Source organism: Balaenoptera acutorostrata, chromosome 4 (genome assembly GCF_949987535.1).
Source record: "Balaenoptera acutorostrata chromosome 4, mBalAcu1.1, whole genome shotgun sequence".
Lineage (NCBI taxonomy): Eukaryota > Metazoa > Chordata > Mammalia > Artiodactyla > Balaenopteridae > Balaenoptera > Balaenoptera acutorostrata.
This window is the reverse complement of record NC_080067.1, coordinates 4,603,016-4,628,667: the sequence shown is the minus strand read 5'-3', so window position 1 is coordinate 4,628,667 and position 25,652 is coordinate 4,603,016. Positions and strand designations below refer to the sequence as shown.

The 25,652-nt window shown below is 39.8% G+C and overlaps 1 long non-coding RNA gene across 1 annotated transcript in view; it reads left to right on the top strand.

Annotated features, from left to right (window-relative positions):
* Positions 1-3,729: 3,729 nt before the first annotated feature.
* Positions 3,730-25,652, top strand: part of LOC130708117 (uncharacterized) — a 34,473-nt gene continuing 12,550 nt past the window's right edge. The window contains exon 1 of the long non-coding RNA XR_009008182.1: positions 3,730-3,920. This is a non-coding gene — a long non-coding RNA (uncharacterized LOC130708117). The remainder of the gene's footprint in view (positions 3,921-25,652) is intronic.

The following is a 25,652-nucleotide window of genomic DNA, read 5'->3' as shown; positions in this document are numbered from 1 at the left end:
CCATTTTTATGTAATAAATATAAAAATTATTGATAAAACATGTTTAATCTTTTTTCTAACTATGTGTCCAAAATTTGATTATGTATTTTTTTGAAATATAGTTCACATACAGTACTACGATAGTTCAGGTGTACTATACAATGATTTGATATTTGCAAAATTATGAAATGATCACGCTGTTTATAGTAACCATCTATTCACACACAAAGGTATTACAATGTTATTGACCATATTCCTTATGCTGTATGTTACACACCATAAGTTATTTATTATACAACTGGAGGTTTATGCCTCTTAATCCCCATCACTTATTTCTCCCACCCTCTCAAACCCCACCCTTCTGGCAATGACCCATTTTTTCTCTATACCTATGAGTCTGTTTTCATTTTGTTTTGTTTGTTTTGTTTTTTAGATTTCACATATAAATGAGATCATGCAGTATTTGCCTTTGTCTGACATACTTCACTTAGCATAATACGCTCTAGATCCATCTGTGGTGCTGCAAATGACAAGATTTCATTTTTAATGGCTGAGTAATATTCCATTGTGTGTATGTGTGGATATATACATACATATATATATGTATGTATGTATATATCCACACATACACACCACATCTTCTTTATCCATTCATCTGTTGGTGGACACCTGGGTTGCTTCCATATCTTGGCTATTGTAAATAGAGCTGCAATGAACACAGGAAGGCATATATCTTTTCAAATTAGTATTAGTATAGTTTTGAAATCAGGAAGTGTGACACCTCCAGATTTGTTTTTCTTTCTCCAGATGGTTTTGGCTATTCTGGGTCTTTTGTGTTTCCATACAAATTTTAGAATTATTTATTCTAGTTCTGTGAAAAATACCTTTGGTATTTTGATAGGGATTGCATTGAATCTCTAGATTGCCTTGGGTAGTATGGTCATCTTAACAATATTAATTCTTCCAATCCATGAGCATGGTATACCTTTCCATCTGTTTATGTCATCCTTAATCTCATTCATCAGTGTCTTATACTTTTCCAAGTACACGTATTTTGCCTCCTTGATTAGATTTATTCACAGGTATTTTATTCTTTTTGATGAAACTGTAAATGAGATTGTTATCTAAATTTATTTTTTCGGACATTTTGTTGTTATTGTACAGAAATGAAACAAATTTATTAACTTTGTATCCTGCAAATTTACTGAATTCATTTATTAGTTCTAAGTTTTTCTGGTGGCATCTTTAGTATTTTTAACACATAATATCATGTATTTTCCTTTTATCACTTTGAATATAAAATGCCACTCCTTTCTTACCTGCAAAGTGTCTGCTGAAAAGTCAGCTGATCATCTTATGGGAGTTCCTTTGTACATAACTAGTTGCTTTTCTCTGCTGCTTTTAACATTCTCTCTCTCTCTTTAATTTTTGCCATTTTAATTATAAAGTATCTTGGTGTGAACCTCATTGTGTTCATCTTGTTTGGGACTGTCTGTGTTTCCTGGGCCTGGAAGTTTATTTCCTTTCCCAGGTTAGGGTAGTTTTCAGCTATTGTCTTCAAATGAGTCCTCTGACCTAATATCTCTATTTTCTCCTACTGGGACCTCTAAATAGCAAATGTTAATATGTTTGATGTTGCCCCAGAGATGTCTTAAACTATCCTCATTTAAATCTTTTTTTTTCTTTTTTGTTCTGCTTGGGTGATTTCCACTACTTGGTCTTCCAGTTTGCTGACCCATTCTTCTGTATCATCTAATCTACTATTGATTCCTTCTAGTGCATTTTTCATTTCAGTTATTGTATTCTTCAGCTCTGCTTGATTCTTCTTTATATTCTCTACCTCTTTGTTAAAATCCTCACTGTGTTCATCCATTCTTCTTCTCCCAAGTTCATTGAGCATCTTTATGATCATTACCTTGAACTCTTTGTCAGGTAAATTGTTTATCTTCACTTTGTTTAGTTCATTTTCTGAGGTTTTGCCTTGTTCCTTCATTTGGAACATATTACTCTGTCACCTCATTTTGCCTTGTTCTCCGTGTTTATTTCTATGTAGTAGGTGTCTTGGTCATGTTTCCTGATCTTGCAGAAGTAGCCCTATGTAGGAGACATCCTTTGGAGCCAAGAAGCCCACTCTATATGTTCTAAGGCTGCCCCCTAAGCGAACTGTGTGGTCTCTTCTGTTGTGGTGAACCACCTACTGTGGGCACACTGGTAGGAACATCTGGGTCCCCTGGTTGGCTGCCAGGTCCTGTTTCATGCAGTGGTTGCCAGTCCAGTGGATGGTGGATGGGGCCAGGTCCCCACACAGCCAGCTGTGTGGCTCTGTGGATCCCAGACTGGTGCTGACCTGCTGGCACACAGCTAAGCCCTGCACTAATAGGCTAGAGGAAGGACTCCAAACTGACTCTCACCGTGTCCTGATTATAGAATGAGCTCCCAAAAATGCCTGCCACCAACATTATGTACCAAGGAGGAGTCCCAGCAAGTGAGTCTGACCCAGGCACCTTTCTAAGCTAGGACTCAGAGCATGTAAGATTTTGCATGAGCCCTTTAAGAGCAAAGTCTCTGTTTCCAATAGTTCTCCTGTACACAAGTTCTGCTGGCCTTCAAAGCCAGCTGTTCTGGGGGCTCCTCTTCCTGGTACAGGACCCCCAGGCTGGAGAGCCTGATGTGGGGCTTGGACCTCTCACTTCTTGGGGAGAAGTTCTGCAATTGTATTTATCCTCCCTTTTGTGGGTCTTCTGCTGGGGGTGTGGATCTTGACTGTACCACACCCCTGCCCCTCCTACCCATCTCTTTGTGTTTCCTTCTTTATATCTTTAGTTGTGGAAAATCTTTTCTCCTATTCTTTGGGTCATTCTCATCAACAATTGCTCTACAAATAGTTTTAATTTTGGTGTGCTCATAGAAAGAGGTGAGCTCAGAGTCTTCCTACTCTGCCATCTTGGCCACACCCCTGATGTGTATCTTATATTTACACAATATCTTAATTAGGAGGACCAGCCACATTTTTAGTGGTCTATAGCCACATGTAGCTCTTGGCTAACATTGGGCTGTAAGCTACTGACCTATAAGCTACTAACCCTGGCACAATTCTAAAACTGATTGTGTCTTGGTGAAGCCTGAAGCAAAAGCTTATGCACTACTACTTCATTAAAGATGCAATACCAGGAAGTAGAAATGGGACAAAGGGAGAGTGCAGCAGGGAAGGAAGGCCAGTGAGTCAGCCACAGCTTGGAAACAAGGACAACTGTTTGTTCCATCTCATACAACCATCTTCTGAGACACGTAGACCACTATGTCTCAGCAGGAGGAAGGAAGAATTTATCAGCTAGCTTCCGTCTCACCTTGACCCAAGTCTACTTCACAGAACATTAACTCCCCCACACTTTCAAGTCACATATAACATGATGCCAGTTCAGATTCCTCAGCATCACACACCTTAGGGGCTACACGGAAAGCCTGGAGAAGCAAGCGAGTAACGTACAGCTGGGGTAGGATGCAGAGCATTGTTGGGTTGTACCCATGTGAAGGTAGTTGCCATAGCAGCTGGGAAAACAAATGGCCAAGGGCCCCAGGGACAGGAGTGGTAGAGGGTATGTGAGGTGGTGGATAAGTAATGTCTGATGCAACCAAGAGAAGAATGCACAAATGACTAAGAGTTGCCGCTGGTGCACCCAGACTGAGTCATGTCAAACTGAATTCATATTATGCTTTGTTCAAAGCACCAGATGTGTAGATCATGTTATGACTCGCCTGGATCTCTACCTCTCCATTGTCCATCTAATCTTTAGATCTGATGTAGCTTAGTTCCTTCGTACAGACCAAGCGTTGCCCTCCTCAAATTTCTGTATGGAAAGAATTTAAAGAAGCCCAAACCAATAACACCACATCCAGAGAGCTTTGCCCTGATTTTCTTCTGATCCCAGGACCCAGTTCTGGTAAGTGGGTTTCTGTACTGTTACTTAGTTCTTATCCTTTTTTCCTCTATTTCCTTCCTCTTTCCCATGAAGCTGGAGACCAGTATCTGCCAGGATCCATCAGCCTGAGGCTGGGGTTGTTCCTTCATTTCTTTGTATTACTGTTCACTTCCCAGGGCATTGATCTACCCAGAACCCAGATGACTTGTTTTATTGGGTCTTCCAAGTAGAGATGTTTCCCTGGTGTATCCTTGTCACCCTGGTCTCCACAAACAGCCTTCCTCAGTGTTATTGGATTTCCCACAATATCTGCAGCTTAATCTATCTATCCCCCCTACTCCGCCCTCCAGAGTGTTCATTCTACTTTAAAGAGACATCAGTTCTCCCAAGTGCAAAGATCTGCTGTCTTTGGTTTTTCCTAGCTAGGGGATTCTGCTCCCCATCCTGTAGTTTGCACATCCCTTTCTCTGGACAGACACAGCCCTGTCCCAGGGTCCATGGCTTGGTCAGCAGAAGCACCTTTGTACAAGTCACAAGCTGCCCCACTTCACCTTTGCCTTCACTTTTGCTGACTGGAAAACATTTCCTCCACACTCTTCCAAAGACTTTCTTCTCATCCTTCCAGTATTTGCTTAAACGTTCTCCCTCAGAGAGGTCCTCTCTGGCCCCCCATTCTAACGTAGACCCTTACTAACATCTCATGTCACCCTCAAAGCGCTTGTCATAATTTATATATTATATACCCGTTTGCTTATTTACTTATCTGTCTTCTATTTCAGACTGTAAGGTCCATGAAAGCCAAAATTACCAATTTATATCTAACCTCCTTCATAGTTCTAAAATCAATATTTTTTGAATGAATGAATGGTCTATTTATCTAGCAGCCAGGCTCCTTACATTAAAAATCAAGGGAATGACAGAGACTAAGGATCAGGATCTCACAGGGGTCAGGCAGGCAGCATAATATGTAAACCACTGGTTTCCAACACTAGAAAGTAGCAGGATTGGGGGAAAACTGCAAAAAAAACCAAAAGACATTTGATTTCAAATTTCGGATATATTCTACTGGCCCAATAGAACTCACCCTGGTCTCAGCCCGTTACCTCTACCAATACTGCTGGAGTTCCTTCAGCTCCTGCAGCGTGTGGATCAGGAATCCAGGACCCATGGACATAGTGCTCTCTTAATTCTCTTAAAATAGCCTCGTTGGCAAATTAATATGGAATTTTACCCCCAGGACTTTGCATGTGTTATTCCCTCAATTCCTTTCACATCTGTCTTCTCCACCTTCACTTTACCAACTCCTCTTCACCCTTCCTCAAGGAGCCTTTCATGACCATCCCCACCTTCTCCCGATCCTGTGTGTTTGCCCCATGCCTGGCACTGCTGTTTACCTGTTTGTCTCCCTCCCAGACTTCCCTTAAGGGAAAGGGCTGGGAATTGTGCCCTGCTGTATCCTTGGTGCCTGGCACTGTGCTTGACACAAAATAGAATTCAAAATATTTACCGGAGGAACAAATGACTCCACCATAGGGATTCTTAGCTGGTTAACCCACGCTGCTTGGGAAGCTAAAGAATGGATCCAGATACAGGTGAAGGTCACTAACGCTGCAACCAGTCTCCATCCTCTTTGATCTCCTTTCTGAATGACTCTACTGAAGGCAAGCTTTGCTCTGACTTGCGAGGCATGCAAAGCAGGGCAGAAGAGTCAGGGTGTTGGGAAACGGCCAAAGGAAAGGAGATAAGAGATTGTGGCTGTGGTGAGTGTGGGTTGAGGTCATGGTTTTGTAAACCAAGTTTGAATATTTTTGTGAGTGCTGGGGTGCGTAGGATGGTGGAAGAGTGTGGAGGAGGAGGCGTGGCTCAAGGTCGGAATGTGCATCTGTTTATTGGATTTGCTTCCTGGTGGTTTTACAAGCCCAAGACGGGAGCGCTTTCAGTGGTTTCACTTTTGTTTTGCCAGAAAACCTGTAAGTGCTATTTTTAAAGTAGCGTTGCTGGCAGGATCCTATAAATTAATCTGCGTGTACCTTTCCCACCCACCTCGATTATATAACATGGTTAGAACCTAGCTCCCTCTCTTGCTCATCCTATACACATAAATCTAACTGGTTCATTCTCCCTCTTAAATGAATGGACTGATATTTGCTTTATTCTTGAATTGGATATCAGGATTGCTAAATGTCTGTTAAGGTTTAGGAGAGAAGAGTTGATATAAATGGGGCCAAGAAAATCATATATTTTATATGATGGCCAAACGTCTAATGCAGTCTCTAAAAAAAAAAATCCACCCAGTGGAACCCTTTGGGGTACTGGTCTTCTCTAACTTATTGTCTCGTGAATGCCTCTCTCCACGAATCATAGAATCATATCTGTTAGTAGCTAGTAGAACCCCACTGATGCTATCCCTAGGAAATTATAAAAGTAGGGATGCTGCATGCGTATAACTACTTACTTCTCACAGCAGCCCACTGAGATGGGTGCTTGTAACAGACCATGGAGTTACCCTGCATAACCACTAGACTTGCATTGAACATTCTCCAAAGAGTGGAGAGGCGCTGGAAATGGAGTTAATAGTAGATCACGCCTACGTGATGAAACCTCCATAAAAATCCCTGAAGTATGGGGTTCAGAGAAGTACCAGGCTGGTGAACAGATCTACATGCGGTGGATGAATGACGTACCTCCATCTCCACAGGGACAGGAGTTCCTGCACTCAGAACCCTTCCAGGATTCCCTGCATGTATCTCTTCATCTGGCTGTTCATCTGTATCCTTTATCATATCCTTTATTACATAATAAACTGGTAAATGTAAGTAAGTGTTTCCCTGAGTTCTTTGAGCCGTTCTAGCAAATGATTCAATCCAAGGAGGGGGTTTGGGGACCCTCTGATTTGTAGCCAAACCAGAAAGAAATTGGGAGTAAACCGGGGACTTACTACTTACTATTGGCATTTAAAGTGGGGGCAGTCTTGTGGGATTAGCCCTTAACCTACAGGGTTGCACTAACTCTGGTTAATATCAGAATTTAATTAAATTGTAGGACATCCAGCTGATGTCACAGAGAATTACTTGGTGTGAGAGAAAAAAAAAAATCATGTCTGATATCAGAAGCATTATGTGGTTATGTGTATAAGCAAAGGAAGACACCCAGGAAACTTTTTCCTGTATACCCCCAATGATCCTCACCTTCTAATACTAACACCCTTGTTTTAATTTTCTTCCTTGGGTGTGGGCTAAACTTACTGACTCGCTTCTAACACGTAAACTATGACGGAAGTGTTGAGATAGCATATTCAAAATTAGGATATAAAAAGGCTATAGCTTTCATTATGCATTCTTTCTTCTCACTCTCTCCTGGATCTTCCCATGACTTATGGACTGAATTGTGTCTCTCCCAAAGTTCATGTTGAAGCCCTAATTCTCAATGTGATGATATTTGGAGATAAGACCTTTAGAGAGATACTTAAGGCTCAATGAACTCATAAGGGCTGGTGTTCTTATAAGAAGAAAAAGAGACACCAGAAATCTCTCTCTCTCTCCCCACCCCCCCAACTCTTCCATGCACTGAGAAAAGGCCACGTGAGGGCACAGGGGGAAGGCGGCTTTCTACAAGGGAAAAAGAGAGCTCTCACCAAGAACAGAAATTGCTAGCACCTTGATTATGGACTTCCAGCCTCCCAGAAAAGTGAGATTATATATATCTATTGTTTAAGCCACCTGGTCTGTGGTATTTTGTTGTGGCAGCCTGAGCATACTAATACCTCATGCCATGAGGTAGTCAGTTATGCCAAAGTCCATACGGCGAGGAACCAACAACCACGTGAGTGAGTTTGGAAGCAGATCCCCCTTGATCAAACCTTCAGATGAGGGACTTGCCTGGTGGCCCAGTGGTTAAGAATTTGCCTGCCAGTGCAGGGGACACGGGTTCGAGCCCTGGTCCGGGAAGATCCCACATGCCGGGGAGCAACTCAGCCCGTGCGCCACAACTACTGAGCCTGCGCTCTAGAGCCCATGCTCTGCAATAAGAGAAACCACCGCAGTGAGAAGCCTCCACACTGCAACAAAGACCCAAAGCAGCCAAAAATAAATTAATTAATTAGAAAAAAATCCCTTCAGATGAGACCACAGTGCTGGCTGACAGATTGACTGTCAGCTCATGAGATGACACACAGTTAAGCCACAAACAGGTTCTTGACCTACAGAAACTGTAAGACAATAAATATTTGTTGCTATAAGCTACTAAGTTTTGGTGGTAATTTGTTATGCAACAATAGATAACTATTACATGGAATGTCAAGAGAGTAGGTGGGTGCAGTCAGCCCCAAATGCATTGCCATCAAAAAAAAAAAAAAAGTCAGATCAGTGAATGGGGAATTCAAGTGTGAAGCCGAGCAAAATAGAGGTACAGGAGGCAAAAGCAAGGAACCGACAACTGGCCGGGCAAATGGGGGACCATCTTTGTAAATACCAGAGCCAGGAGTTTCAGCCTGGGCCCACTTCCTAACACCATTAAGTTGTACATTAGATTAAAATATATGAATTTGGGTGGGGTACACAGACATTTGGTCTATAGCAGCCAACACACAATGTGTTCTCATGCAAATTATCACTGTGGGAAACTGAACTTTAATGCCACTGGGGAACTCTGGGAGACAGAATAGAACAGGCATCTTAGAGTTTTCCCACCCAGGGGTGAGGGAACTGGTGTATTTATCCACTAACTCTTGTCCATCATTGGTTGAGGGCTGGGGATGGGGTCATGAATTCCCAGCACCTGTTGCCTACAGAGAATAGGGAGAAGTTAGCTGGTGTGCATGGCCACTGTAAATGCCAAGAAGACTGGAATCTGATTCTGAAAGCAACTGCTTCCTATAGGTCCCCTGAAGTAGCCTTTAATTATTTAGGTAGCAACTATATACAGTCTATCTAAATGACTGTATAGCATAGGGAACTCTGCTTAATATTATGTAAACACCTAATTGGTAGTTACATTGGGAAAAGAATTGGGAAAAGAATTTGAAAAAGAATAGATACATGTATATGTATAACTAAATCACTTTGTTGTACACCTGAAACTAACACAATATGGTTAATCAACTATACTCCAATATAAAATAAAAAGCTTAAAATAAAAAAAAATGGCATCTTTGAAAATTATTGTTGTGAAAACCTGTCAAAATGAAGCAGGCTGCTGTGCTTTTTAAGAGATTTGAAGAAAGGTGTTTAAATTCCAACGAACTCAGTCCCACTCTTGTTTCAAGCCTTGATTTGTTTCAGAGACCTTTGAAAAGTTACTTTGCTTCTCTGAGCCTCAGTTTTCTTACCTGTGAAATGGACACAATAATACCTACTATATTCGGTAGTGGTAAGATAAAGTGTGTAAAACAGCAAGCATAGAGATAGATAATTGCTTTCTTTAAAAATTTTAAACTTGCAATGACAACTTAGTGATGGCAACTTTGCCTATATAACGGATTGCTCAAACAAAAATAGTAATAACAAGTCAAAGGCAGTACTAGTGTATGTAATAGACTGAATGTTTGTGTCCCAAATTTCACGTTAAATCCTAACCCCCAAAGTGATTATATTTGGAGATGGAGACTTTGGCAGGTGATTAGGTCATGAGGGTGGGACCCTTATAGAAGAGACCCCTTCCATCTGCCATGTGAGGACACAGAAAAAAGACAGCTGTCTATGAGCTAGGAAGAAGTCTCTCACCAGGCACTAAATCTACCGGCACCTTGATCTTGGACTTCATCCAGCACTGTGAGAAATAAATGTTTGTTGTTTATAAGCCACTGGGTCTGTGGCATTCTGTTATAGCAGGCTGATAGACCAACAGAGTATGCTCAGGATAAAAAAACTCAACAATGCCTATCAGTATTGAAATACTTAATCTACGATTGTTAAAATAACATTAAAAATCTAATGCTGTTTTCAGGTATATGCATCCAAATTTTTTTCCTTCAAACTTGCTTTTTCTATAAAACTTTCTTTATTAAAGTTGTTATATATGAAAGAAATGTGCAATCAAAATGGTGAAAATGTATCTAAATAAGTTGCCAACATTAGGTAAAAATGAACTTTGGATCTTAAAAAACAAGATGACAGAGAAAATGAAGGAATAGCTCTCCAAAATTGAGATTTTCAATTGTAAAACCACATTAGCACACACAAAATTTACCGTTATATGAACTAGTGGTTGGAAGCACCCATTCTCAGGAGTTTGTTTCTGGAAAACTTGGAGCTGGAGACAAAACTTGAGTTCATGAAAGATTGCCAAACAAGCTAAGCAGCCGTAACTGGTCAAAAACTCCAAATACATGAGAAATGAACAGAAACTGTACCATCTTATAAATATCACAGGGTTCATAAAAATGGTTCAAAAACCCTGATACTCTCTGATAAATAGAAACAAATATTTACGATCACATTAGAATTAGCAACACTATCACCATGGTGCGCAAAATTACCAGTGTGACAAACTGCTATGATTGAAAATATTTATTTTTGAGCAATTTTTTGTTTCAGTCAATTCCCCTGGAGACTCCAGCCTGACACATGGTAGATGTCTGAGAAATGTTTGCTCCCCTCTATTTATCAGTATGCCTGCAGTACTGTTAAAGGAAGAAAATGCTAACACAGATTTCTGAGACCCAACTCCAAGCACAAACCATCACCAAATAGGGACTATTGGTAAAAGCCCAATTATGGGAACTCAAACAGAAGGATTGCTATAAAGTGCTTTGGGGTTGTTAACGGAAGAAAAGAATACCAAAGAGACAGAGGCAGAGATTAGACACCGAGAGATCCAGTCAAGGCATCGAATCGGACAGTGGTCCAATAGTCTAGGAGGTACCTCCCAAATAGTAAGGTCTAGGAGGTCCAGAAGCAGTGCCTGGAACAAGCAGGCAAAATGGAATGGCTCAGAAGCTGCATCTGCCAATTGAAAGTATCTCTTGAGACATTCTTTTTACTAAACCAGACATAAAACTAGAGATGAAACCTTATGCCGTCAGAAAAGACTGAACCAAGTCCATCCAATGCCTTGGATCTCTAGCACAGGTAGAACCCTGTAATGGAAAAGAATGACTCGGTAGCAGCACTTCTCAATGAAAATATGTCTTTAGGAGACTCAATTCCTTTCAGGCGGATTTTGTGTTCATCAGATTTTAGTTATTAATTTTTCCCAAAGATCTTCCTAAGAATGAGATGCACTGACCCGTGAACATAAACATTCTGATTTTGATGGCCTCTATGTCCAAAACCATACAACATACATTCCAGTTTACTGACCACAGGGGAATTAAGTCAGTGGGAATCCACACTTAAAGGCATAAGACAGCAGCAGACTTTTAGATGTGCGCTGCTCTCAGAAGGGGTTATGACCTTGGGAGGCATCTTTCTTTAGCCAAGTACAAGTCCCAGAGATGCACTGTCTGAGACATGTAGGCAACCAACCCTCCAGGCAACTGCGAGAATGAATGTTGTAGTCCTGGAGTGGGAGATCTGGGTGGCATGTCCCAGCACCGCATACCTTTTCTTTTTTATTGGAGTATAGTTGTTTTACAATGTTGTGTTAGTTTCTACTGTACAACAAAGTGAATCAGCTATGTGTATACATATATCCCCTCTTTTTTGGATTTCCTTCCCATTTAGGTCACTGCAGATCACTGAGTAGAGTTCCCCGTGCTGTACAGTAGGTTCTCATTAGTTATCTATTTTATTACATAGTATCCATAGTGTATATGTGTCAGTCTCAATCTCCCAATCTATCCCAACCCTTATCCCCCCTTGGCATCCATACGTTTGTTCTCTATGTCTGTGTCTCTATTTCTGCTTTGCCCATAAGTTCATCTGTACCATTTTTCAAGATTCCACAAATATGCATTAATATATGATATTTCTTTTGCTCTTTCTGACTTACTTCACTATGTAGGATAATCTCTAGGTCTCTCCACATCTCAGAAAATGGTACAATTTTGTTCCTTTTTATGGCTGAGTACTATTCCATTGTATATATATGTACCACATCTTCTTTATCCGTTCCTGTGTGGATGGACATTTAGGTTGCTTCCATGTCTTGGCTATTGTAAATAGTGCTGCTGTGAACATGGGGGTGCATGTATCTTTTCAAAGTATGGTTTTCTCTGAATATATGCCCAAGAGTTGGATTGCTGGGTCATATGGTAATTCTATTTTTAGCTTTTTAAGGAACCTCCATACTGTTCTCCAACCACACACCTTTTCTTAAGATGCAGGTAAATTAATGAGAAACTGGTCTAAGGTGGAAATGACATCTAAAAATCTGTTGCTGTCACAATGAAAAGACCCACCATCCTCAACCCAATTCAAGATATCTCTGAAGGTTCATCCCAGCTGGAATTCCCCACAGGATTAACTGAGGTCCTTGTTATGACTGACCGCATTGCAGTTCAACTGCTCTCCCTGCCCAAACCTGTCTCCTCATTCCCTCAATAGGTATTGATTCTAAGAGCTCGCCCCAATAAATGGCCTGCATGCAAAAAAATAAAAATAAAAAATAAAAAAAATAAAGGCATAAGACACCAGGCACTATACCCTGAGTGTCCTTCTCTGAGGCTCAACCCCAGGCTCAGCCTGAGACAACTTGCCAGCCTCACATCCCAATAAATGTATTCTATGCTTGGATGTCAATGGTTACCACCAAACTCTCCGAAGCCATAAATCAAATTCTTTTCACGTGGCTAGATGCAATTCTGTTTGGGGAGTTGCTAAGCTGCTTTGTCTCCTTCCTGGAGACCCATGATTAATTGTTGAATGTCTTGGTCGTGTTGGTCCCCCAGTTGCTGGTGTGGGGAAGCACCCATCGCTAGGCAGCAGGACAGTAGTTCTACTCCAGACGGCAGCTGTTCCACCTTTATTTGAGGAAGCCTATTGCCAAAGTTTTTTGAGAAATGGCAGAAAGAAGATGCAGTGTTTCTCTTGGCCAGAAAGATTTTATTTGGAAAGCTGTGATCTAGATGTAGAGAAGGTCTCTGCCTTCTTAAAGCATAAACAGTGACCTTATCCCAGGGATTTCGTGCCATCGGGTTAGAACTTGTCAAAGAGCTGCAAGGGTGTGCCCCGTCTTCAGACTTACCCCTTGGATGACTCAGATTGTGTTTACCCAACGGGTCTCCAGTTCCAGCAAAGTCAGCGGCATGATAACAGCAGAAGCCAGTCTGCCAAGTGGCTAGTTGCATTTGTTATGGGTGGTGATGGGGAAAAGTTTTTAGTCAAAATGTATGATTTGTGACCAAAATATTCATATGATCTCAGTTTTGACTCCCTCAGCATGAAAGAATAATCAAGAATATAAAATCATAGCCCAAGCCTTCAGGACCAGATCTTATTTGAAAACAGAGTGTTAAACCACTGTTACTGACCAGGGTTCTTGGCCTCCTTAATCAATAGAAACTGATTAGAGGCCAGACAAGAAATCCAGGCAAGGCTTTATTGGGGCCCCTGCTGCAGCAGAGGGGAGCGAGAACAAGCAACAGGTTCCCTCGCTCACTCATCAAGGCCAGATGATCTGGTTCCTTCTATGGGGTGAGGGTAGGGATAGGTTCAGGGGTTGGACCAGAAGGGTGGTCTGCCCACCCCTTAGGCGGTGTTGAGTGCAGGGGGCATGCGCAGTGCCCTGCTTTTGCTCCCGGCTCTTCAGAAGTGGCAGTTGGGCTTTTTTGGTCTTTTTGTATCTTGTTGTCCATAATTTGCCCCAAATGTGTGCATGCACACAGTTATTTTTAGTCCCTTATAGTTTCTTTGTATTTTCTTGCTGGAGGAGACGTTTGTCCAGGTGCAAGCCCTGCAGCAAAGGGTCTCAGGTCCCAGGTCCCAGCCTGTCTCACCACACACACCATGACTTGGGAACTGGGCAGATACTTTTAAGCCCAGATGCACCTCCTTCAGTCCCTGAGACATTGAGTGAGTCACAAATCCCTCCGAGCTTCAGAATTTCTTGAGATAATAAGATCCATGTAACAAGTAGTTATTGAGTGCCTGATGTATACCAGTCATTCTTTGAAGTGCTGGGGATAGAGAAATGAAGAAGAAAAGAGAGAGAACATTTCAACCTTTATGAAGCTGAGATCTTTCTACTCTTGGGGATTGGTTAGAGGAGTAGAAGAGCTAACAAAACAAGCATAATGTTATTAGCACTTAGGAAGTTCTTAATGTTTGGTCATCCGGCTAACCCCGTCACTCAATTTGTTTCATAAATAAGTGCTATGGAGAGAGGAAGAGAAAATGTAGTGTGTCATTTCTGGACTGTGTTTGGAAATCAAAAAAACCAACCTGACCTAGGCCAATATTTTTTTACCAAACTTCAGATTCTGACATATTAGTGAGTTGTAAAGGGAGACGCAAGAGGGAAGAGATATGGTGATATATGTATATGTATAGCTGATTCACTTTGTTATAATGCAGAAACTAACACACCATTGTAAAGCAATTATACTCCAATAAAGATGTTAAAACAAACAAACAAACAAAAAACATCAATTCAGTCAGTTAAGGCCAGCATTTTCTTAAATTAAAAAATGGAATGGAATAGTATAGAAATGTAGTAAGGTTAAGTATTGATTCCTGAAGCTTTTGTTTCAGTTGTGTGTGTGTGTGTGTGTGTGTGTGTATACATTGGGTCAGGATGTAAAATGCATCTCTGTAGGTCACAGTCAAAAAATTTTGAAAGCCATTAATCTATATATAGTTTTAAAACAAAGGAAAGAAATTTTCTTTCTGCTTTTGTTATTATCCCCAAATACCTAACTTCTTACCTAGTATTGACAATGGTGACTACTATAAAAAGGTACAAGATAAATTCATGTTTTGAATGAGAAACTATTCTGTAAAATAGAAAACTGTTCTGTAAAACATTTTGAAAGTCATTTTCTGTAGGCCCATAGACTTTATTGACTTCTCAGAAGGTCTAACCCAGAAGTAGAATAGACAGAAAGGGGACAGACAAGGGGTGTACTTGCTCCTTCTCAGCACATTTTCCAAAAGTGACACCTTCTCAATAATCTCTAAATTAATACATTTACATGATTGTGTTTAAATCTATCATGAAAACAGAGAAAGGCAAATACCACATGATGTCACATATATGTGGACTAAAAAAAATGATACAAATGAACTTATTTGCAAAACAGAAGTAGACTCACAGACATTGAAAACAAATTTATGGTTACAAAGTGGAAGATGGGGGGGAGGGATAAATTAGGAGCTTGGGATTAACATATACATACTACTATGTGTAAAATATATAACCAGCAAGGACCTACTGTATAGCACAGGGAACTCTACTCAACATTTTGGAAAAGAATCTGAAAAAGAATATATATATATATATATATATATATATATATATATGACTCACTTTGCTGTACATCTGAAACCAACACAACATTGTAAATCAACTATACTTCAATTTAAAAAAATTAAAAATAAAGAATAAAAAATGTCATAAAAAATTACATTGAGATATGAAAGCAAGACTGCATGGTGGGAAAAGAAAGTAGACATACAGCCTTGCCCCATCTCCAGAGGTGCTGCCTCAGATGCTAGAACCTTGATATGTGTCTAGCACAGCTTAGAGTCACCCAGCCCGGGTACAATATCATGGCTCTGATCCATGACCACGTTGTTTCCATGAGTCTTACCCTCACATCACCTGTCTACTTTGTAGATCATCCACTGTTGGGAACTAACTTACATCAATTTAGTCATGAACAACTAGTAGGGGATTTTCTGTAAATATCAAATGCCTTACTTCCCTTAGTATGATAACCTCTGGGTCCATCCATGTTACTGCAAATGGCAACATTTCATTCTTTGTTATGGCTGAGTACTATTCCATTCTGTATACATGTGTACCACATCTTTATCCATTCAGTTCAGGGAACTATATTCAACACCTCATAATAACCTATAATGGAAAAGAATCTGAAAAAATATACATATATATATATAGCTGTATCACTTGAAACTAACATAACATTGTAAATTAACTATACCTCAATTAAAATTATTTTCAAATATATATCTGTATCAATTGCCTTTAAAAAGCAGATGTTCTTAACTATTTTTATGTCTTCTCAGAATGACCTTTTTAAATGCATAAAATAAAAGGCATAGGGATTAAAAAGTAAGCAAAATGTATTGAAATACAGTTGTTGAAATATTTTTAAATATTTATGATATAAAAATACATAGAATTCCCTACTAATAAGTTAAAATTAAACCTACTAGTGGTTCTACTGCTGCTATAATTTCAAAGTAATGGTGAGATTAAATGGCATGTTGAGGTATCCGTAACATCAGTAATGTGTCATAAAAATAAATGTGATTTCTATTAGTGACAAAGGAAAGTTAGTAACACCAGGGTGTGTTGCCTACACTCATAACTGAAGGAAATTCTATATTTCAGTTAGAGTTAGTGAAGATGAAAATGGAATTCGTTTTCATATCTAAGACCATGGACTCCTTGAATTCTACCTATACAAAAGGTCCATAGACTGCAGGTGGAGAGCCCCTAATCAGAGATAGGAGACAGTTCCAGGTCATCCTAAAATCTCCCTACAAGGTGATAAAGAAAGCAAATGTCTGACAGAACCCTGCCATTTAATTAGCAGGCAGTCCCAAGACAATCGTTTATTCTGTTCTTTAAACTTGATGAAATCCCAGCCCTCTGTCTTTTAGAAGGTCCGACAAGAACCTTGCAGGAAAGTCTTTCCCAAGCCAATATGCTAAAATTCAAACACCAGAACTCCTCTAATTCTCAAAGTTAGACAACCAAAAATCTTTCCAACTAGTGGCCGGAAATAGGACTGCTCAGAAATCACATCCGGGGCATTTTTCAGGGCTGCCACATACAGTTGTGTTGGTTGAGCACTGTATAATCCTGTAACTAAATGAAATGACCCTGTACCCCATCCTTAAGGGTACAGACTGCTGGGCTCTCTCATTCTTATACCTTGTTTAAGATGCAATGCTCAAATATTCAATATCAAAAATAGCACAGATTACCCAATCAGAAAGCATGTTGACTGTAAACAACTAGTATAGGCATAAAAAATGTGTGTTAGCTGAATTTCAGCCTTGCCCTGTTCATGCAAGGATGGGGATTGTCTTCTAGACAATCCCTATATCTTGATCACTAATTTCACGAAGGAAAGTCCGTTTCTATGTACTCATTAACAAAGCCTGTGGTATTGATCAGAAATCAACATAGGTAAAATACTAGAGTAGCTATCTCTGGAGGGTGGGCTCTTGATTCAATGCTGGCTAGCCACTTCTGGTGGGTGTAATCCAGCAACTGTCTCTAGTATATGGAATAAAACAAACACAAATGCAGATATATCATACAGATTATACTAAAAATTTTTATAAAGAATACCCAATACCCACATTGGCCAAATACCCAATTGTCACTCCTTTGGTAAAAACAACCTGTTAGGTTATTAAGCTGCAAAAATATTTTGGAAACAAGAAAGATCTCTTACATCTATCATTGAAAGGATTTTTTTTTAACTTTCTCTTTGAGTTGGGGTGTTGCAGTTAGCCTTCATTAAATGATAGTTTGCAAGCTTTGGGAAATCCCCAAAGTTTAAAGTTTCAGTACAGAGATCCTGTCATCCCCTTTATGAAGCATGAAGGGATCCAGTTAAACAAGCCTGTCTGGAAAAACTAAAAGATCAGCACATGGAAAGATCACAATGAAAACAGAGCAGTAGAAGAGGATAAAGCTGTTGCTCTTTGAAAGTGACCAGTTGCAATTGTGTGTGAGAGAAGACATTAGTACAGCACAATTGAAGACGCCGAGAAACAATGGGTGAGACTGAAAAGGAAGACATTTGGGCTAGAGAGAAGGGCAGATTCCTTGCTTCCTCCTCCAAGGTCAAAGCAATCTCAAGGGTCCAGACAGCAGTGCCGCCTTCCACTAGGCTGCACCTAGTGAAATACAGTTTCTAAAAACAACCCAAGTTGGGATCATGTGAAGGAAATGCAGAAGTGAAGTACTCAGCTAACCCAGGAGTCAAAAAATAGCCCAAACAAAACTCAGCGTAAAAGCTGTAATAAGAAAATGGCAACTATAAAAAGAGAGAGACGTAACCTAACTAGTTCTGATCCAAAAAATAATTTTAAATAAAGAATGATGTTTCTAATAGCAGACACACTGAATCATGGCAAAAACAAAGCCAACTAGAATGCCAAGGACTCAACAAATGGTCGTGATTATAGTAGAAAATACCTTTTTAAAAAAAAATTCTGGGACAAAGCTAGACTCCATTTCCCAGCATCCTTTATAGCACTGTGTGCCAGTTCTGACCAGTCTACTATGGATGAAAGTGACAAACCTTGCTCCAGATCTGGCCCACACAAACCACTCATGCTCACCTCCCCACTTTTTCTGGGCTCCTGAAGAACTGCATAGAGTAAAAGTAGTGTGAAAAAATGTGGGTACCAATGAATAGTGGAATTATGAACAATCTTTTTCCACTTCTTTTCAATTTTCTGTACTTCTCAAAATTTGTATGATAAGCAACCATCATAAAACATTTCAGTTTTATGATACAGTAAATATATATTTTATATATATATTATATATATATAAAAAATCTTTTTTAAAGTAAGATATAACTTTACTAACTTACTAACTTTAATAACTCCAGATAGCATGGATTTTGGTGTGCTTGTTCACTAATATATCCCTAGCACCCAGGACAGGGCCAGGAACACTGCCAGTATTTAATAAACGTAGTTTGAAAGAATGAATAGTTTCTGGTATCCTCAACATTTTGCCTAGTTGTCAATGCTCCTCTTAAAATGTGACAGTCTCAACTAAATAAAATGCTTAAGACAAAACCAAAATACTTTCCCTGTCCTCTTCATGGTGCAAAGTATCCTGTGACTATTATGTTCCATTGCCGTACATCTAGGGCTATTATTTAAACAAACATGACCCAAGATTGCACCTGATACTTTTTGGTTTTGTTTTTATAAGGAAAACACTGTTCACTTATAATCAACTAAAACCCCTAAGTCTTTTTCACATAATTTGCTGTCAAGCCTGATTACCCTCATTCTGCACTTGTACCATTGATTTTTTACCCCCAAATGCTAGACTTTAAATAATCCTTGTTAAGTTTTATCTTATTTGTTTTGGTCCACTATTGGAGTCCACTGACATGCTCTTGAATCCCTAATTCTGCAACCTTGTATGTTATCCATCTCTCCACACATGTCTTCTGATAACTTTATCAACTTCTAAGTCTCCAGAGGTGAGGATAAAACCATGAACCCCATTAGAAATCTCATCCAGACATCAACACTCTTGAGACAAGTATCTTTGGATGTTGGATTTGAAAGAAATCATCAAACTCATCCAGTTCAACCTCTAAGATGTACACTAAGCTCCACAGCCTTTTGGTTATTCAATACTTTTATGACCCCACCTTTACAGACATGCTCATTATTTCCTTTCTATCCCATTCATTCCACTTTCCTAGAGGAAAGTTCTTTCATAAAGAACCTACCCTACTCCATCCCTGGAGGGAGAAGTTCTATTTACTTACAAGTGACTTCATTCCCCTGACCCCAGCTGATTAGAATAGGGAGGGGCAGCTAACAGGGTAGGAACACATCTATACACTAGGAGTCATTCATTTCTTTAACAGATACTGAGCATCTACTATGCTCCAGGCACTGTTCTAGGCCCTTGCAATATATCAATGATCAAAATAGACAAAGATTCCTCTTCTAGTGGAACTTTTATAGCAGAAGGAGAAAATATATATATTAAATATAATATACCCATATGTTTTGCATTATAATAGAAGATGATAAATCCTATGAAAAAGAGAAAAAGTAGAATGGGATAAAGGGCCTTGAAGTGAGGAGTAAAATTTTAAATAGATTGACTAGGTCCTAATTAAGAAGGTGACATCTGAGCAGAGACTTGGAAGAGGTAGGGAATGAGCCATGCAAATTTCTAGGAAAGGGGCATTTGTGCAGAGGAAACAACCAGTGCAAAAACACTAAAACAACAGGCAAATGGCATGTTCAAGGAACAAGAAAATCGAGGTGGCTTCAGCAGAGTGAATGATTTGAGGAAAAGACTAGGAGATGAGATCAGAGTTATAATGTGAGTCAACATAAGGACTTTGATTCATACTTTGGATGAAAGGAAAAGCTGTTGCATTTCTATTTGAACAGAAGTGTGATATAATCTGATTTATTTTTTAAGAGAATACCTTTGGCTGCTGTGTCTAAAGGGGAGAAGTCAGATCTGTTAGGTCGTTATTGTGGCAATCTAAGTAAGAGATGGTGACTTGGACCAGGGTAGAAGCAGTAAGAAATGGTAGTAGTGAGAAGTAGTCAGATTCTGCATTTATTTTGAAGGGCAACAGTCTTTGCTGATGGACTGCATGTGGTTATGAAAAAGAGGAGTCATGCCAAGGTTCTTGGCCTGAGACATCAACTGTGACAAGAAAAGTAGGAGGTGGAGGAAGAAGGTGGGGAGGGCTGGAAGATCAGAAGTTCCGTTTTGGACAGATTGGAAATACAAGTCTGGAGTTTGGGGAAGAGATCCAGGCTAGAGATATATTGAAAGTTGTTCACATATAGATAGTTTTTAAAGCCTCATGGGATGCAATGAGCTCAAAAAGGATGAAAATAGATCAGAAGATGGAGTCCTGGGCACTGCAGCATTAAAAAGTTTGGGAAAAGGAGGAAAACCCACAGAAGATGATTAAAAAAGGGCAATTGGTAAGCCATGAAAAAGTCAAGATAATATAGAAGACTGTCAGCCAAGTGAACAAATTTTTGTTGTTGTTGTTAGAAAGGCTTTAAGTTTACATCTTTAGCTTTTTAAATCTGTATTTTCCCATTTTGGAGAATGGAATGATTGACTATGTCCTATCTCTCTCAGAGTCTTCAAAGATTATCCATCAAGATTAATGATAGATTGGGAGTATGAGATTGACATGTACACAGCATTATTTTTAAAATAGATAACTGACAAGGACCTACTGTATAACACAGGGAATGCTGCTCAATACTCCGTAATAACCTAAATAGGAAAAGAATTTGAAAAAGAATGGATATATGTATATGTATAACTGAATCATTTTGCTGTACACCTGAAACTAACACAACATTGTTAATCAACTATTCTCCAATATAAAATAAAATTTAAAAAGAAAAGAAAGGAAAAAAATTTTTTCCATTTGCTCTAAAAAAAGGAAAAAAGAAAAAAAAGATTAAATAGTCCCACGTACTCAAGAGTTACACTTCTGGTACCTAACCTACCTCAGGGAGATCATCACACATGTGCCGAAGGAATCATTCACTCAGCATTTGCTTACATCAGAACATCAGAAACCATCTAAATAGTTAAGGGGATGAATACACTGTGATATACTCATAATAGTATAATAGCATGCAGCAATTTAAAAGAATGGTTATATACATATGTATTTCATATACACATAATCATATGTATCATACATATTTTATATATATATGAAAAAGTAATGAGTTCTAAGTTATTTTTTGGTCTGAAAAAGGCAGCTGACAGATGAAGTTTGGTGTCGTACAATATACAATACATTAGTATATGATGTTATATTAATGTATTACTTGTATAATAAATATTTATGTTAATTAAAAGAAAAAACCGATTAAATAGTCCCATATGAAAATTCTGTCGGTATCCTGGCGTAATTTACTTGAACCGATGACAATTTCTTTTTAAATACCTAGGTGCCCTCTCATTACTCATCATCTGTCCTAGGCATCAGTTCTCTCTTAACTACATTTAACAATCATTCTTCTTAATAGGGAAGCCAGAAGTATACATGGAATTAAAAAGTCCTGCTTTCTCTGTTTTCTGTTAATATTGTACAATATGCCCTAGAAGCTGTCCTCTTCCTCCTTTGTTTCGTAGCTACATAGCTGATCATTGCCCTTTGCATTTTGTAGGTCCAGCTCTCATTACTGGAGTGAGGTAGGCCATGAGGTATCCTTCGAACTCATACAGTGGGAAAGAGAGGAAACCAGTTCTGTAGCAGGAGACCTGGTTCAGCAGTAGGGCTGGCCCTTGAAGAGGTGTAACTAGTAATCCAATATTGAATATCCAAAGGGTATTGATTGGAGCTGGTGTCAGTATTCAAGAGTTTCTAAGCCCAGAGGTTTTGTTTAGCAGGTGAATACTCAAAACCAGATGGAGCACGGTCTTCACCCCCAATGATGGGAATAGATGACCAACGCGGGGGCAAAGTCTCAAGGAGTGAAACTCCCAAATGATGGGGTTATAAGGCTACGTAGAGGTGTGGTCTTAGTCCCAGATTCACTCTTGGCCCTTGAGAAAAGGTGATGAGATCATGCTTCAGTGTGATCCTTTCAAGCAGACCCTCAATATGCTTATGGGATTTAGGAAACGCATCTGGTGGCCCAAAAGAAGGCAGTCCCCAAAGACGAGAATGAGGATATGGTCCAAGAGAAAGTAGAAATGTCACATTCAAAAGCCAAGAGAGTGGCGTCTCATGAAGACTGGATCCGTATGGCAGAATGGACAATCTGGTGGCCCAAAAGAAGGCAGTCCCCGAAGACGAGAATGAGGATATGGTCCAAGAGAAAGTAGAAATGTCACATTCAAAAGCCAAGAGAGTGGCGTCTCGTGAAGACTGGATCCGTATGGCAGAATGGACAATCTGGTGGCCCAAAAGAAGGCAGTCCCCGAAGACGAGAATGAGGATATGGTCCAAGAGAAAGTAGAAATGTCACATTCAAAAGCCAAGAGAGTGGCGTCTCATGAAGACTGGATCCGTATGGCGGAATGGACAATTCAGATGGCACGTGGGACTGAAGCGCATTAGCTAATCAGTCATCAGCTGCACATTCCACAAGACACCACTCACTGGTGGTGGAAGCTTCAACTACTCTTCCTGTCACCGTTAAGAAGGACTCAAGAATGAGTTTCCTAAGTGAAACTCACATCTGCATCAGCAGGTGCCTGCCCCACTTCCCCTCTAGAGCATGATTGGTTTACCAAGTACGCATTTCATTTTTTAAAAAATCTACTGTCTTCCTTGACCTGGATTTCCTTTTGCCTCTTCTGGTTGTGGAATCATCACAATTGATTCTCTAAAAAGCTGAGGGGAGATCATGGGTCCCGGTCATCACGTTCTGTCCCTTTACTTGCACTCATTCTAAGATGACACTGTGACATCCTCTTTCAGTGTCTGGCACTCCCATACCCCCAAAAAATTCTCCCTAGCGACCCGGATATAGTTGTTTCCTTTGTTGCTTCCTCTACCCTATGGAAAAGTAAAATCAGCAAACTCAAGAATTTGTGAAAAATTCCAGGTGGCAGAAAAAAAATTCTAGGAGTTATCTGAATAATTAGCATTTCCTTTTATTCCTGTTTCTTATTTGTTCTTCACTTTTGAAATCTCTTCCAATAAGAACCTACTCAAATCTTCTACTTTGTCTGAGCATCTATGTCATCCTTCCTCATGCCATTATTCCGAGAATGGAGAGCCTCACGGCAAAGTGGGGAAAAAACATGCATAATCATGAGTATAACTAGTATAACATAAAATAAAAAGTATGATATAAAATTGAGGTTGACCAACCATCCTGGTTTACCTGGGACTTGAGGGGACTTTTAGGATGTGGTCCCAGAGCTCAAACTGGGAAAGTTCCAGACAAACCGAGTTGATCACCTTAAAACAGTAAACAAACACCGCACCTGCCCTGAAAATCACCAAAAGTTCCCTCGAAGTTCCTACTTCCTGGGTTTCAAACAGAATTGTATTCCTTTATGATTTTCCCTTAAAACCGCTGCTGCACACAGCACACGGACCTGACTAAATCTGACCTCCCTCTTAATCTCTGCGAGATATTGATAATTAGAACTGATCCACCCTTCAAATTTCTACCCAGTTCATCTACTTCTCTTTATCTCCGCGAGCACCATCCTGGTTGAAGGCATGATCACTGAACACCATGCCTGGATTAAGGCATGCATCCTCTTCCCATGGTTTCTCAAGCAGCGATGAAGGAGCAGTTTTTTTCGTTTTTCTTTCTGTTTTGTTCTGTTTTGTGTTGAATGTGCAATCCATTATGAACCCATACTTTTGTAACATTCAATGAAAACTAGGAAAATGATCATGCCCTTGGGTCTTGAATCAATGTCAAATTTGCTCTAAGAGTTTCTAAATGTTTCCTGTCTGTTTCTATATTGACTTTGTCATGTATGGGGAACAGTCAGAGAAGCAACCAAGGACCGCACTTTGAGAAACACCATTCTAACAGATAGCATCTCTTCCACGCTCTCCTCCATTCTTACTGACAAAAAAAAATCGAGACCAACCTTTCAAAATGTAAATTAGATTGTGTCAGCCCACAGCTCATAAAATCACAGAAGGAGGGGGCAGGTTATGAACCCAGACTTTGGAGACAGACCCCCAGATTTAAATCTCTCCTCACCACCTCCTGGAGATCACTAACCCTGGGCAAGCCACCTCATTTCTATGTGTCCCATTTTCCTCATCTAAAAATTGAGATAACAATAGCATCTACTTCCTAGGGTTGCTGTGAGGATTAAATGTGTTAATTTTTGTAAAGTGCTTACAACGATGTCTAAGGCATAGTAAGTACATATGCTGCTTCTACTGTTATTACTTATTGTTAGCTTGGCCTACAGCATCCTGCCTTTATAAATGTTAAGCATCACTGCTATTATTGTTATATTACTATTATTATTATTAACATGACCTATAAGTCTTTCCCTATCTCTCTGGCCTCATCCAAACAATTAAGGTGTCAAGCCAGCCTCTTACCACATGATAAAAGAGCAATACATTCAAGATTTCATGCAGATCGTTTGTGGAAGATTAGATTATTTTTCAGCAAATATTCACTCCTTTCTCCCCACTTATGGGAGAACTATATACCCACCTCCTTGGCTTTGCACAGGGCCATGAGTGAGTGAGACTTGCTTCGGCCAATGGGATGTCAGCAGGCTGGTGCAGTTGGGTTTGCCCTTGAGTTTCTGCCATCACCATGAAAAGAACAAGTTCTGGGCAGCCCACTGGCTCCAGAAGATTGAGAGTCGCCTGGGTCAGACCTGAATGGGGCCAAGCCCAGACCAGCCCATCTGAGCTCAGCAGAGCAGCCCTGGCCAATCCCTGAGTCACTGAAAATTGTGTGTTTGTTTGTTACACAACCAAAGCTAACTGTTCACACTCTCTCACCTCTTTTCTTTTCCCTTTCCTTTAAATTCTGCTTCTCAGGATTTTGTCCCATTTCACTGCTAGGAAACCCCACTCCTATATGCTATGGTACATCTGGAGAAGTAGCACATTCGAAAAATAGCCCTTAGTCCATCCCATGGTTTCAGAATTTGGGGAAGCTCCTGAGGTTTTACTTTGGTCACTCAAAATGCCCAGTTTTTAATAAATGTCTTGAATAAATATATATATTATGTATACATATAATTTTATATACAGGTAGAGGTAAAGCCCTCTCTTGATTGGTGCTATGTAAAAATCAATCCAGAAGTGCAGAATTTGAGGTTGTCTCCTAATTCCCCATCATCTGAGTATAAGCTCAGGCTTATACATTAAAGCTGAGTGTAAACTGAGTGAAGAATATAAGAAACAGAAGGGCAGTGGTGTCCATGCCCGGAGAGCACAGGTTCACAGGCACAAAAGGAAGAACT